The 15,469-nt window shown below is 37.7% G+C and overlaps 1 long non-coding RNA gene across 1 annotated transcript; it reads right to left on the bottom strand.

Annotated features, from left to right (window-relative positions):
* Positions 1-3,626: 3,626 nt before the first annotated feature.
* LOC129902083 (uncharacterized) lies at positions 3,627-5,562 on the bottom strand. Its single transcript, XR_008770044.1, has 3 exons — positions 5,324-5,562; positions 4,664-4,710; positions 3,627-3,687 (listed from the first exon to the last, which is right to left on the bottom strand). It is a non-coding gene; the product is annotated as an uncharacterized LOC129902083 (long non-coding RNA).
* Positions 5,563-15,469: the final 9,907 nt, after the last annotated feature.

Here is a 15,469-nt window from a genome sequence, read left to right as displayed (position 1 = left end):
TCATAGGCAAGGTTGAGCATATTGCGTCCTAGATTTACCTATCTCGCTATGTATTTACATTTTGCCTGTCTTTTGCCTGTTGAGATAGCTCTTTTTTGTGGTCCACTTTTGGGACTTGTACTCTTTTTACTATTAGCTCTGTACATGTGACTTTCAGGTTCTAGGAGGGATCTTTTTGGTTTGTATATATTAGTTGCTTCAACTCGTTCATGTATGCTCCTATTATTTCTTTACTGTGTTGATTGAATTCTTTGTCTTCTTTCTTGACATCCCATTACTCGTAGTTCCAGGATATTGGTTGGCTTTCCTACTAGTGGGTCGTAGTAGGGACCATCATGATCTAAGAAATTGGGTCGTGATAAATTCTCTAAGGCAAGAACTCGAAAGTCTCTCAAGGTTTCTCTTTAAGCTCAAACTAGGGTTTTTAGGTTTCACTAAGGTTTCTTCTGAATTCTTAAGTGAATTCAATCAAGGTATATGGGGATTCATTCATAGGTTTCTTTTACCCATGAAGTCCCAAGGTTTTCTCATAGTTTCTTTCAATTTCAATTGAATTACGAACTTTAGTTTTGATTAATTACATTGGGTTAATTTAATTCTATTTTAGATGTTATAAATGATCATTATATGCATGTTTTCATATAAATTGTATTAATTTAAGTTGAATTATGAATGTTCATGCATGAAACTATTTCCAAGTTAATATTATGAAGTTAAAGGTTATTTTCATGAATAGATTATGAGTTCAATGATCTTCAAATAACGTTTTCATGATTTAAAGTTGAGATTATGACTTTATGATGAAAGTTATGATGATGATCAAAGTTAAGATCAGAGAAGTTATTATGGTGTGATAATTTCAATACTCACACAATCATGTTAAAGATAGTGATAAATACAATTCTCACCGAAGTTATAGATTTTTATGAGTCACTAAGTTAATGAGTTATTCCTATATGTTTTAAAGATTGTTTGATATGTAGTTACTATCTTTCCCTTCTATGTTATGATCATGTTTTAAAGAGTTTCCAGTGGAATATTGACTAAGCACCGAGAGGACTTTATGGTGGGGTTTGATCCGTTAACACAGTTAGTTACCCAAGGAAATTCTTGTTGGAACCTAAAGCACCAAACTACATTGCCCGTGTAGAATTGACTTCATGGCCTAGAAAGTGGATCCACATATAGCACAGTTGAGTTGAGTAACATGACGGAGTATACCCTGGAAACGTAGCCTCCTCCTTCTCAATAAGGGTTCCATCGAATTTCGTGTAATATCTCACATAGTCTTAGATGTTGGCTAAAGGTCTTATCCCACACAAGTTGGAGTTAAGCTTTGAGTTTTATGATAAAGTTTTTTGATATGCATTGACCATGAGTTACATATGTTTTGAAATGCTTTTAAGCTCTATTCAGGTTCATTATGATTGGTCATGCATCTTATGGCATATTGTTCATGTTCCTTTACTTTTTCATTCATACCTCTCATACTTAGTACATTCAAACGTACTAACACATATTTTGCATACATTATCTCATAATATAGGGTCAAACGATGTTCTCAATTATCCTATTCATGGCTAGAGTTGCCCTAGATTCTGAAGGAGTTGGTAATTTCTTATTTTATAGAGTACATGACTTTTATTCTTGTTGTTACATGACTTTCTTCTATTGTTAGGGTGAGCTAGGATCTTGTTCTAATCCCCCATCACAAAACTAAACTAGTGGCATGTTTAAATGGCTTATGATGTAGTTCAGTTTGGACATCTATGGAGTTGATTTCTCTTAGTCCCTTCCCTTGAGTTGATTTCTTCTGCTTACTTTTAATATGTTTTTTTACCTTATGTATGAGATGTATGTTAAGATGGGTTATGGTTCAGTTCCCTCATATCCTGATTGTCATGTCGCAGCGTGGCCCTAGTTCGGGTTGTGACAAATATGGTATCAGAGCAGAAGGTTTAGAAGAGTCCTAGGGAGTCTAGTATGCCGCATTAACTAGAGTCTTATTTATTGTTGTGAAGTGCGCCACATCCATGAATAGGAGGCTGCAAAATGTCTTAGGAAAAAGTTTCACTTCTTTCATGATCTATATTTTGCGGTAGACTGGTTAAGTCTTTTCCTCTAACACCTATTCTTTGTGATTCTTCCGAATAAGCCTCTATGAAGATACTCTGCTAGAAGGTATGTGGTTGAGAAGGAGCCACAAACTCTGAATGATCCTATGAATGATCAAGTTTCCAATGTCGAGTTTCGGACGACCTTTAAAGTACTTTCTCAAGCCATTATGGCCTAAGTTAAGCGTGAAGTGGTTGCTCCATTGAACCCAAATGTGGATACGACGGTGAAAAAAGTTCATGATTTCATGAGGATGAATCCTCCGGAGTATAGGGGTTCTAAAGTTGACGAGGATCTACAAGAGTTTATTGATAGTATCCACAAGGTTGTGGACATCATGGGGATTATCCTGGTTGATATGGTGAGTTGGACACGCATCAATTGAAGGGTGTTGCTCAAATTTGGTTTGATCAATGGAAAAGTGAGAGGCCTAGAGAGGCAGATCCCATAACTTGGGATGAGTTTAAGGGAGTATTTCTTGATCGCTTTTTACCATTGGAGTTGAGGGAGGACAAAGTACAAGAGTTCATCAACCTTAAGCACGGTGGTATGATTTTGAGGGAGTATCCCCTTATGTTTACTCAATTGTCAAAATTTTCTCCATTTATGGTTGCCGACTCAAGAGCTCATATGAGCAAGTTCATATCAGGTGTGTCATACATGGTCTCAATGGAGTGTAAAATGAAAAGCTAAAGGTGAAGAATAGGGAGTCTAAGAGGCCAAGGACTGATGGTGGTGAATTTTCTCAGGCTAAGTCCGAAAGTGGTGGATGTCCTCATTTTTTCTAAAAGTATTCAGGACAAGGGTCTTCAAATACTACTACTCCAAGGTTTGTCAAGGAAAGGATGCCCAACCGTAAGCCTCAATAAAGTTCTCCTATTGGCCAAGTTACTTCCATAAATAGGAGTGTTGTAAGAACTACAAGGGTGAATGTTTAGCCGGTTTGAATGTGTTCTATCGGTGTGACAACCCGGGTTATCATGCTAAGGAATGCAAGGTCAAATATGTCCGTCCTCAAGGCCAAGTTTCACAAGGTGCTCAAGTACAACAAAAGCGTGGTTAACATAATAATAAGTTTTATGTTCTCTATGGCAGGAAAAATGTGAAGGAGACTTCCGATGTTGTTACCGATATGTTACGGATCTTTCATTATGATGTTTATTCCTTGATCCGAGTGCAAATGTCAAGACCCAACTCCGTAGGCCATGACTGGTGCCCGAGTTGGGCACCCATACGTACCCTTAGCCCCACTTAGTACATTAATCGAATAAACATAGGTAATGAAAAGAAGGGATCTCTAAACAGATATAATGCACGAGGGCCGATAGGCCATCACGAAACACAAAAAAAACCCAAAACATATATACAAAACCCACATCTCATGTCTACAGACCTCTACGGAATGATATCCTAGTCATATGATGGGACAGGGCCCCGCCGTACCCCTGAACAACGTATATATATATACAACAGAAAGTGTCAGTACCAAAATAGGGCTCCGGACAATGGAGCACTGTCGACCAACATGGTGGATGTCCTAAGCGAGCGGATCAGCAAACCAATCATCTGTACCTGCGGGCATGTAACACAGCCCCCGAAGAAAGGGGGTTAGTACAGAAAATGTACTGAGTATGTAAAGCATGGACTGAAATCAGTAAAGTCATTACCAGAGCAGAATGTGCAAAAATGAGCAAAATATCCAAAAATATCAAATGTTGATCAAAACCTCAGATAATGTATGCAGAAAAACATATGCCATATCCGGCCCCATTATGGGACTCGATGAACAAACGTGGTCGCCCTCCCATCATTGGCGCCACAGCACAGCATAACACCAGAGTAGGGAATATCTCCGTAATAGATCATATCATATCAGATGGCCATATCAAATCATATCATATCATATCATGTCATATCATATCATATCATATCATAAGCAAATGTGTACATGGCACAGCATAACTCCATGGCATAACATACACCACCCCATGTACATGTCATACCTGCCCCCTCACGTCGGAACACGGCGAACAATGTAGAGAAGTACGCACGATAACAAAACCTAGCCTAGGCTCGGTGAAGGAAGCATTGGGGTATCCACGAGTGGAGTAGTGAGAAACTAATGCAAATTAAATCATATTTAAGACTCGATGGAATAATCAGAATGAGCTATCATGTAAAAATCGAGACAAGAGTCATGTCAATTACCTTTCGAAAGTTACCCTGGATTATATCAAAATAAATCTTCTAGAATCATATACATGTATCGAAGCATAATAAAATACCTTTCGGAAATCAAGAAATTGGCCATCCTAGTGGCTCTAGGAATAGGAACTTATTTGAAATTATATAAAAGACATATTTTTGTTTCATAAATACCATGCCCAAAAGAAAGATTAACCTTACATACTTATGCCAAAACATACCAAGAGAAAGAATAAGCTTTACATACGTATGACAAAGATATGCCAAAAGAAGAGAAAGGATAGGCTTTACATACTTATGACAAAGACATGCCAAAAGAAGAGAAAGGATAGACTTTACATACCTCTTACGGATTACTCTTAACTATGCTCGCCTCGTCGTCTCTTGAACCTATTTAACATGAAATTAATACTAAGGTTAATAACCTTTCACTTTCCAATTCCAACTCTACAACCAAGTCTCCATAGAGGTCCTTTCCTTATTCATTTCCCTCAACTATTCATTACTAGCTCCGAATCTACCGAAAATCGGGCAGCATCTCCCCTATAACTTCAACATCCCCGAGTTCTCAACTCGGCCATAATGTCAACAACCATACCAAAAAAAACAGCCAGCAGCATGTATACAAGTAAATCACTTCAAATTTACACAATACAAGCTCCAAATAACTCGTTCAAAACTACGATACCAAAGTAGAGTTTTTAACTTTTATTTCGTAAAATATTTAATCATACCAAATGGAGGGTCGTGTGGCTGCAACCAGCAGCACCCACATCCATTTTTGAGTACTTTACATCCCTACAACACGCAATTAAACCACCACCAAACTGAAGCACCACCAAACAACACACTACGCGACTTCGATTTACCTACTACGACTTCCATTTAGTTTGTTTCTTACGTCAAGAATCCTTATACATTTTTTACACTTACATCATATTTTAAGACATGTAATATAATTCATAACATCCTCATAAAGTTCAATTGAAATATAAAACCTTACCTTTCCCGAAATTCACCAAAACTCGCCAAAACTCGCCTCAGAATTTCCTTTAGCGCAGCTGAAACTTATTGGCTGTTTGGTAACGTTTTGGGCTGCTTCAAACCATAAAATTTCATTACTAATATCTTCATAACATCATGGTATAACTCATATAATTAATTCTTGGAACGGAATTGGAGAACTTACCTTTTTCTCCTCCCAAAACCGTAGCTCTTTCCTTCTTTCTACCTTAATTTCTCTTCTCTTCTCTTTTTTTTTTCTTGTAATTTCGTTTTCCTTGCTCTTGAACACTCTAGATGAGTGTGGAAATTAATGAGTCATAAGACTCATATATATATATATATATATACTACTTTAGGGGTGACACATGTCATCCCCCAAGTGGTGACACGTGTAAAGCCCTAAGTGGCGACACATGTCAAGACCTAAGTGGTGACACGTGTCAAGATCTCATTGGTCCAACACACCCATTTCCTCCAATCACGGGATGCCATGTGGCATGTGGGGCCCACATGAATCTTCTTGAAGACTTTATGAAATTCCTATTTTACCCTAGCCTTCCACAATATTACCATAGGTCACTTTGCCAACTTTCCTTTTTGCCCTTTGCCTTTTCCATTATTTCCACACTATTAATGATCATAAATAATATTCATATCCAACTTGTATATTAAATAAATTTTGGAAGATGGTCATTTCCTTAACTTTACCACAGCTACCCTAAAACATCCAACCGTATAAAATATGGGATATAACATTCTCTATGAGGAATTCCAACTTTTGCCCCTCACCTTTTATAATATTTCCAAGTTGAAATTCTAATTTAGTCATAAGAATTTTGTATCCAACAAGATCAAACATAGCCTTGTCCTTGACTTGTTACCATTATCTCTAAAATATCCTAATGTGCAAAATACGGGTTATAACATTCTTTCCCCCTTTTGAACATTCGTCCTCGAATGTTAAACTAACCTCATGGGGTGTCTTCATACTTCGGGCGGTTCCTCTAATTGTTATCCTTTTAATCATGCTCATTCCTTATCCCTTTTTTCATGTTTTTTAAGGTGCCGAAAAGCGTAAGTTATAACTTACCATGCTGCATTAAGACACAACCTATTCTTACACCCGAAGCATCACAATAAATAACATATCTATCTGGTCCATCTGGAAGAGTTAGAACTGGAGCTGTAGTCAACTTCTCTTTCAATAACTGAAAGGTTCGTTGACAGGCATGAGTCCACTGGAATTTGACTCCCTTCTGAGTTAATCTTGACAGTAGTGCTGAAATTGAAGCAAATTTCTCTACAGATATCCTATAATAACTTGTTAATCCCAAGAAGCTACGTACCTCTATAGGTGTCGTCGGCCTAGGCCAGTTCTTTATGGCCTCGATCTTCAGTGTATCTACCCGAATACCATCAGCCCCAACAATATATCCCAGAAGTGCCATAGAAGTCAACCAAAATTCACATTTGGAAAATTTAGCATACAGTTTCTGGTGTTAGAGTACTACAAGTACTGCTCTTAGATGATTTGCATGCTCTGCTTCTGACCGAGAATAAATTAGAATATCATCAATAAATATAATCATGAACATATCCAAGAATGGTCTAAATACCCAATTTATCAGGTCCATGAATACCGCTGGAGCATTTGTCAGGCCAAAAGACATCACTCTGAACTCGTAATGGCCATATTAAGTCCAGAATGTTGTCTTTGGTTTATCTGATTCTCTTACCCGCACCTGATGATAACCCGATCGCAAGTCTATTTTTGAAAACCACTTAGCACCCTCCAACTGATCAAATAAATCATCAATCCTGGGAAGGGGGTGTTTATTCTTAATGGTTACCTTATTCAGCTGCCTGTAATCAATACACATCTGCAGCGACCCATCTTTCTTTTACACAAATAATACCGGGGCTCCCCAAGGTGAAGTACTCGGTCTGATGAAGCCTTTTTCCAGTAAGTCTTTTAACTGCTCCTTCAGCTCTTTTAATTCTGCAGATGCCATTCTGTATGGAGGAATATATATCATATGGGTATCTAGCAGCACATCTACGGTAAAGTCTATCTCCCGTTCGGGAGGAAGGCCTGGAAGCTCGTCTGGGTATATATATGAGAATTCATTAACTACGGGAACTGACTGAAGGATTGGCGCTTCCGCTTCCAAATACTGTATGCGAACCAGGTGATAAACACAACCTTTTCTGATCATTTCTCTCGCCTTAAGGTAGGAAATAAACTTCCCTCTCGGCGATGTTGTATTAACTGCCCATTCCATCACTGGTTCTCCTAAGAATTAAAAATATACTCGGACTACTAGGTCTTACACGAGTCCTTATTCCCCGTTATGGGTTTCCTTTTTTGGTACTTGAGAATATTGTGATCCCTCTTTGGCCTAATATAATATGGTCTTGCGCCTTGCCGGTGATTTCTCTCGGGAGTTTTACTTACTGAGGTTTCCTTACTTTTCACCTCCTTCTAATAGTTTGATCTCTTTTTTTCTATCTACTTACCCTCTTTATTTCCCAAATACCGCTCTACTAAAATCTCCAATTTAACCTACAGTCAAATAATAGTAGAGTACGTTGCAACAGTTGTACCTTTTATTCTTATTGTCGCTCGATCTTTGGTACCCTAGCGTGATTAATGCCTTCCTTACTGTGACACCAGTTGTTGGAACTCACATGTCCACCGATATAATCGTACGTGGGACATCCTACACATTCATATATATATATATATATATATATATATATATATGTATATATTCACTATCAACTAGACTACAAAATAGCTCCAAACGCTATTCAAGCATATCGTTGTTCTAGAGCTGTGATGTACTTTCTGTCTCTTCACCAGCCTAGTCTACATCGTCTTACGCGGCCTCTTACGGTTTATAGCCATTCCATAAACTCTAGTTTTCCCTTAAGTTACTCTAGCCTCTCATTTGTGTCTTACGTTTGAATATATAGAATTCTTGCATACTTCTCAGAGGGTCACCCATCCTAAAATTGCTCCCACTTGAGCATGCTTAACCTCATAACTTTGATGGAATTGGGTACATTAATGTTGATATAATCGCGTCCATTTCCTCGTTTTACCTTTATTTCATTATTGGGAGCGAGTCGAGATCTTACAGATTCTGAGACACTTTCGTAACACATCCATCTTTTACAATTACTGTTTTACCCTATTTGATCCTTAATCTTTACTTTTTGCTTTCGTGCGTGACTATCTTTCATCCTGGACTACCAGATTACCGAGGGTAGTGATCGCACCATCCATCATGGTCTCTACCAATGATTCTTCACGCGGTCTCAGATACCGCAACTTATATCTATTTATTATTAGCCTCGAGATCCATCCATCTATTATAGGATCTCGTTTGGAGTATAAGCGTTCCCATATACATATGATAGCATCAGTTGATTTTCTCTTACACTGGTATTTCTCTTGTCCACTTCCCTCTTTAGGGTGTACCCATGTCATCCTCTGTTCATTTTCAACTATTCATGCGCAAATGATTCTGTTTTAACATATTTAACATACCGCACCATGTCTACACCTTCTATTAGAACATCTATACTTTAGGTTGCCTCTATAAGAAACCTTAGTAAAACTATGGGTTGCTTAGTATTCTCGATGAATAGTACACAATCTAGTCCAAGTACTGGTACTCGAGTCATATAACTAATGTAGTAGTTTAGTCGAAGCTACATTCAATTCATCCCAATCAGTACGTCACTAGTGCTTATGGCCGTGTCCGATTCTCCATTCGGGGCACTTATACTCTGATGACACATGTTTCACATTTTGTTATCACAGTTTTTCCCAATGGATACTACTTGTTCCTTTAATAATTTCATAATGCCTCGGTTGTTTTGTAATTTCTGTTCTTTCTCCTTTAGGTATCCCACTATTTTCCAATATGGAGGTACATATACATAATACCCTTTTCTGCCTCATGAGCTTTCATCCTTATCGTGTACCCGATACTAACTCCTAATCTTACTCACGATCATATCTTGTAGTTGCTTCCTTACTAAGTTTTACTTATTTCCATAACGATTCTCATATATTCATAATATACCCTACTCGTATAACACTTCTTCACCTTCCTCACAATTCTTGCTACAGGTTAATTCTAGTTGGTGAGGCAAACGTATTCAACCTTTGTCTAAATCATCCCTCCGTATCGCAGGCCCTAATGAATCACCCCAGCATTTTTCCACCACATGAAACACGTGACCTTGAATCGCCTACAAATTTATGTTTTTCCATTCACAGGTTACACCTCCAATTAGTCGACTAGGAACTGATAAGATGTCCCCATACAACATTTTCCCAACCTCCACCAGAGAGGAACTAATATCCACTAAGCATCAGAGTACTTCCTAGTACTTGACTCACATGGTCTTGAGTCGTGAACAATTTTTTTCTAGTTCTCAAATAACAGCTGAGGGTTTTGTACTTTCCAGCAAGAATGAAACTCAATCGCTGGACACTTTTCCTTCCAACCGAAATTCTCTTTCGAATTATGACTCTCCAAGTAAAAATGGTACTCCTTTTACCAAAAACATAGAGGGAACCTCTTTCAGTTTTAGTCCAACGTTATAAATTTTACCCTATCGGTATCAACTTCCAAGACATCTTCTAAACGTATGTCTCAGTCTCTTCCTTGCTTTTGTTCCATTCTCAAAAAAATAATTAGGAATAGTTTCCTCTGTATTTTGTACTATCTCAAAACCTGCACGCAGAAGATAGCAGCAATGCCTCACAGGGCCAACATATACATTTTTTTTATATCACCTTATATCACAGTCGCACAGAGCTTTCAATATCAATAACCGTATGAAAATAATGGACTTACCTCATGTGTCTACCTCAAACTGCATTTATTGCACTTTCCTATCTACTTTCCTTTAAATTTTCAACTTTACATTTCAAGCTCAACACCTTCCTCAACATATCACTTTCATACCTTTACTTACTCGTATACTATGTAGCTCCCAATATCATCCATCGCATTCCTCTATCGATATCGTTCCTGAGCTGAAATCAAATGTTAGAAAAAGGAATTTCATGTCCTATGGATGGGCTCTATCGCACGATCTTAGATATAAAAGAAAGGTAACATCCTATATACCCTGTAGCCTCCTACTTATAGATGTGGCGTGCAACACACCGATAAACAAGACTCTACTAGACACGGTCTATAGACGTTTCGAGGAAGGACCGCTCTGATACCACTTCTGTCATGACCCAACTCTGTAGGCCATGACTAGGGCCCGAGTTGGGCACCCATACGTACCCTTAGCCCTACTTAGTACATTAATCGAATAAACATAGGTAATGATTAGAAGGGATCTCTAAACAGATATAATGCATGAGGGCTGATAGGCCATCACATAACACAAAAAAAACCCAAAACATATATACAAAACCCACATCTCATGTCTACAGACCTCTACGGAATGATATCCTAGTCATATGACGGGACAGGGCCCCGCCGTACCCCTGAAAAACATATATATATATATACAACAGAAAGTGTCAGTACAAAAATAGGGCTCCGGACAATGGAGCACTGTCGACCAACATGGTGGATGTCCTAAGCGAGCGGATCAGCAAACCAATCGTCTGTACCTGCGGGCATGTAACGCAGCCCCCAAAGAAAGAGGGTCAGTACAGAAAATGTACTGAGTATGTAAAGCATGGACTGAAATCAGTAAAGTCATTACCAGAGTAGAATGTGCAAAAATGAGCAAAATATCCAAAAATATCAAATGTTGATCAAAACCTCAGATAATGTATGCAGAAAAACATATGCCATATCCGGCCCCATTATGGGACTCGATGAACAAACGTGGTCTCCCTCCCATCATTGGCGCCACAGCACAGCATAACACCAGAGTAGGGAATATCTCCGTAACAGATCATATAATATCAGATGGCCATATCAAATCATATCATATCATATCATGTCATATCATATCATATCATATCATAAGCAAATGTGTACATGGCACAACATAACTCCATGGCATAACATACACCACCCCATGTACATGTCATACCTGCCCCCTCACGTCGGAACACGGCGAACAATGTAGAGAAGTATGCACGATAACAAAACCTAGCCTAGGCTCGGTGAAGGAAGCATTGGGGTATCCACGAGTGGAGTAGTGAGAAACTAATGCAAATTAAATCATATTTAAGACTCGATGGAATAATCAGAATGAGCTATCATGTAAAAATCGAGACAAGAGTCATGTCAATTACCTTTCGAAAGTTACCCTGGATTATATCAAAATAAATCTTCTAGAATCATATACATGTATCGAAGCATAATAAAATACCTTTCAGAAATCAAGAAATTGGCCATCCTAGTGGCTCTAGGAATAGGAACTTATTTGAAATTATATAAAAGACATATTTTTGTTTCATAAATACCATGCCCAAAAGAAAGATTAACCTTACGTACTTATGCCAAAACATACCAAGAGAAAGAATAAGCTTTACATACGTATGACAAAGATATGCCAAAAGAAGAGAAAGGATAGGCTTTACATACTTATGACAAAGACATGCCAAAATAAGAGAAAGGATAGACTTTACATACCTCTTACGGATTACTCTTAACTATGCTCGCCTCGTCGTCTCTTGAACCTATTTAACATGAAATTAATACTAAGGTTAATAACCTTTCACTTTCCAATTCCAACTCTACAACCAAGTCTCCATAGAGGTCCTTTCCTTATTCATTTCCCTCAACTATTCATTACTAGCTCCGAATCTACTGAAAATCGGGCAGCATCTCCCCTATAACTTCAACATCCCCGAGTTCTCAACTCGGCCATAATGTCAACAACCATACCAAAAAAAACAGCCAGCAGCATGTATACAAGTAAATCACTTCAAATTTACACAATACAAGCTCCAAATAACTCGTTCAAAACTACGATACCAAAGTAGAGTTTTTAACTTTTATTTCGTAAAATATTTAATCATACCAAATGGAGGGTCGTGTGACTACAACCAGCAGCACCCACATCCATTTTTGAGTACTTTACATCCCTGCAACACGCAATTAAACCACCACCAAACTGCAGCACCACCAAACAACACACTACGCGACTTCGATTTAACTACTACGACTTCCATTTAGTTTGTTTCTTACGTCAAGAATCCTTATACATTTTTTACACTTACATCATATTTTAAGACATGTAATATAATTCATAACATCCTCATAAAGTTCAATTGAAATATAAAACCTTACCTTTCCCGAAATTCACCAAAACTCGCCAAAACTCGCCTCAGAATTTCCTTTAGCGCAGCTGAAACTTATTGGCTGTTTGGTAACGTTTTGGGCTGCTTCAAACCATAAATTTTCATTACTAATATCTTCATAACATCATGGTATAACTCATATAATTAATTCTTGGAACGGAATTGGAGAACTTACCTTTTTCTCCTGCCAAAACCGTAGCTCTTTCCTTCTTTCTACCTTAATTTCTCTTCTCTTCTCTTTTTTTTTTCTTGTAATTTCGTTTTCCTTGCTCTTGAACACTCTAGATGAGTGTGGAAATTAATGAGTCATAAGACTCATATATATATATATATATATACTACTTTAGGGGTGACACATGTCATCCCCCAAGTGGTGACACGTGTAAAGCCCTAAGTGGCGACACATGTCAAGACCTAAGTGGTGACACGTGTCAAGATCTCATTGGTCCAACACACCCCTTTCCTCCAATCACGGGATGCCATGTGGCATGTGGGGCCCACATGAATCTTCTTGAAGACTTTATGAAATTCCTATTTTACCCCTAGCCTTCCACAATATTACCATAGGCCACTTTGCCAACTTTCCTTTTTGCCCTTTGCCTTTTCCATTATTTCCACACTATTAATGATCATAAATAATATTCATATCCAACTTGTATATTAAATAAATTTTGGAAGATGGTCATTTCCTTAACTTTACCACAGCTACCCTAAAACATCCAACCGTATAAAATATGGGATATAACATTCTCTATAAGGAATTCCAACTTTTGCCCCTAACCTTTTATAATATTTCCAAGTTGAAATTCTAATTTAGTCATAAGAATTTTGTATCCAACAAGATCAAACATAGCCTTGTCCTTGACTTGTTACCATTATCTCTAAAATATCCTAATATGCAAAATACGGGTTATAACAGCAAATTTGTCTTTTGTTTTCCTTATGTGGCCATGAGATTTGATGTTAGCCTCAAAATATTGTTAGAGACTTTTTCCATTTATACTCACATAGCTGAGTCAGTTGTGGCTAAAAGAGTTTATAGGAGTTGTCCAGTTTCAGTTCTCCATAAAGTTACCCTATGTGATCTAATTGAGCTAGAGATGACCAATTTTGATGTTATCCTTGGTATGGATTATCTATATGCTTGTTATGCTTCTATTGATTATAGAACCCGAGTGGTTAAGTTCCAATTCCCTAATGAGCCAATCCTAAAATGGAAGGGTAGTAATTCCATGTTCAAAGGTTAATTCATTTCATGCCTTAAAGATCAAAAAATGATATCCAAGTGTTGCATTTATCATCTTGTGAGGGTTAGGATGAAATTTCTGAAGTCCCTATTCTAGATTCGGTCCCCATTGTGAACGAGTTTCCATATATGTTCCCCGCTGACTTATCTGGTATTCCTCTCAAAAGGGAAATTAACTTTGGTATAGATCTTTTTTCAGGTAGTTAACCTATTTCTATTCCTCCTTACCGAATAGCCTTGGCGGAATTAAAGGAGTTAAAGGATCAATTGTAAGAATTGTTAGACAAAGGTTTCATTAGACCAAGTATATCCCCTTGGGGTGCTACCGTCTTGCTTGTTAGAAAGAAGGATGGTTCATTATGTATATACATTGACTATCGGTATTTGAACAAAGTAACCATTAAGAATAAATATCCAATTCTGAGTATAGATGATTTATTTGATCAATTGCATAGGAAAAGTTGCTTCTTTAAGATTGATATTCGTTTTAGCTATCACCAATTGAGGGTGAGGGAGTGTGATATTCCCATGACGATATTTTGGAAAAGTTATGACCATTATGAGTTCCTACTTATGACGTTTGGTATGACCAATTCCCCCACGGATTTCATGGACTTGATGAATAGGGTGTTCAAACAATATTTAAACATGTTTGTAATTATGTTTATTGATAATATATTTCTTTACTCTCGAAATGAGCAAGAGCATGCAAATCACTTGAGGATTGTGTTCCAAACTCTAACAGACAACTGATTATTTGCCAAGTTTGACAAATATGAGTTTTTATTAAAAGAGGTGGCTTTTCTTGGTCACATTGTGTCCGGTGAAGGGATTATAGTTGATCCTAAGAAAATCGATGCGGTTAAGAATTGGCGTAGACCATTATCTCCTTTGGATATTAGGACCTTCTTGGGTCTAGCCGGATACTATAGGAGATTTGTAGAAGGATTTTATCGATCTCGTCACCTTTGACCAAGTTGACTTAAAAGAAGTTGAAGTTTCAATGGTCGGAAGCTTGTGAAAAGAGTTTTCAAGAGTTGAAAGATCGCCTTACTACAGCTCCTATTTTGACTCTACTAGAAGGGTCTGATGCTTTTGTGGTATATTGTGATGCTTCAAGGGTTGGTCTTGGCTATTTATTGATGCAACATGGTAAAGTCATAGCCTATGCCTCTAGGAAACTTAGTGCATGCATAAAATTATCCAACCTATGATCTTGAATTTGTGGCGGTTGTGTTTGTGCTGAAGATTTGGAGACACTACCTTTATGGAGTCCATGTGAATGTGTTCACCAATCATAAGTGTTTACAATATGTGTTTAAGCAAAAAGATTTGAACCTTCGACAAAGGATATGGATTGAATCTTTGAAATACTATGTCATGAGTGTGTTATACCATCAGGGCAAAGCTAATGTGGTTACCAATGCACTAAGTAGATTGTCCATGAGTAGTATTGCACATGTTGAGGATGATAATAAAGAATTGATCAAAGATGTTCATAGATTGGAACGTTTAGGGGTGCGTTTGGTTGATTCTAATGATGGAGGTATTCTTTTGCATAATGGTTTGGAAGCATCTCTTATAACGGATGTTAAGGCTAA

This window comes from Solanum dulcamara, chromosome 9 (assembly GCF_947179165.1).
Source record: "Solanum dulcamara chromosome 9, daSolDulc1.2, whole genome shotgun sequence".
Lineage (NCBI taxonomy): Eukaryota > Viridiplantae > Streptophyta > Magnoliopsida > Solanales > Solanaceae > Solanum > Solanum dulcamara.
Note: the sequence above shows the minus strand (reverse complement) of the source record. Positions and strands in the feature narration are given on the sequence as shown.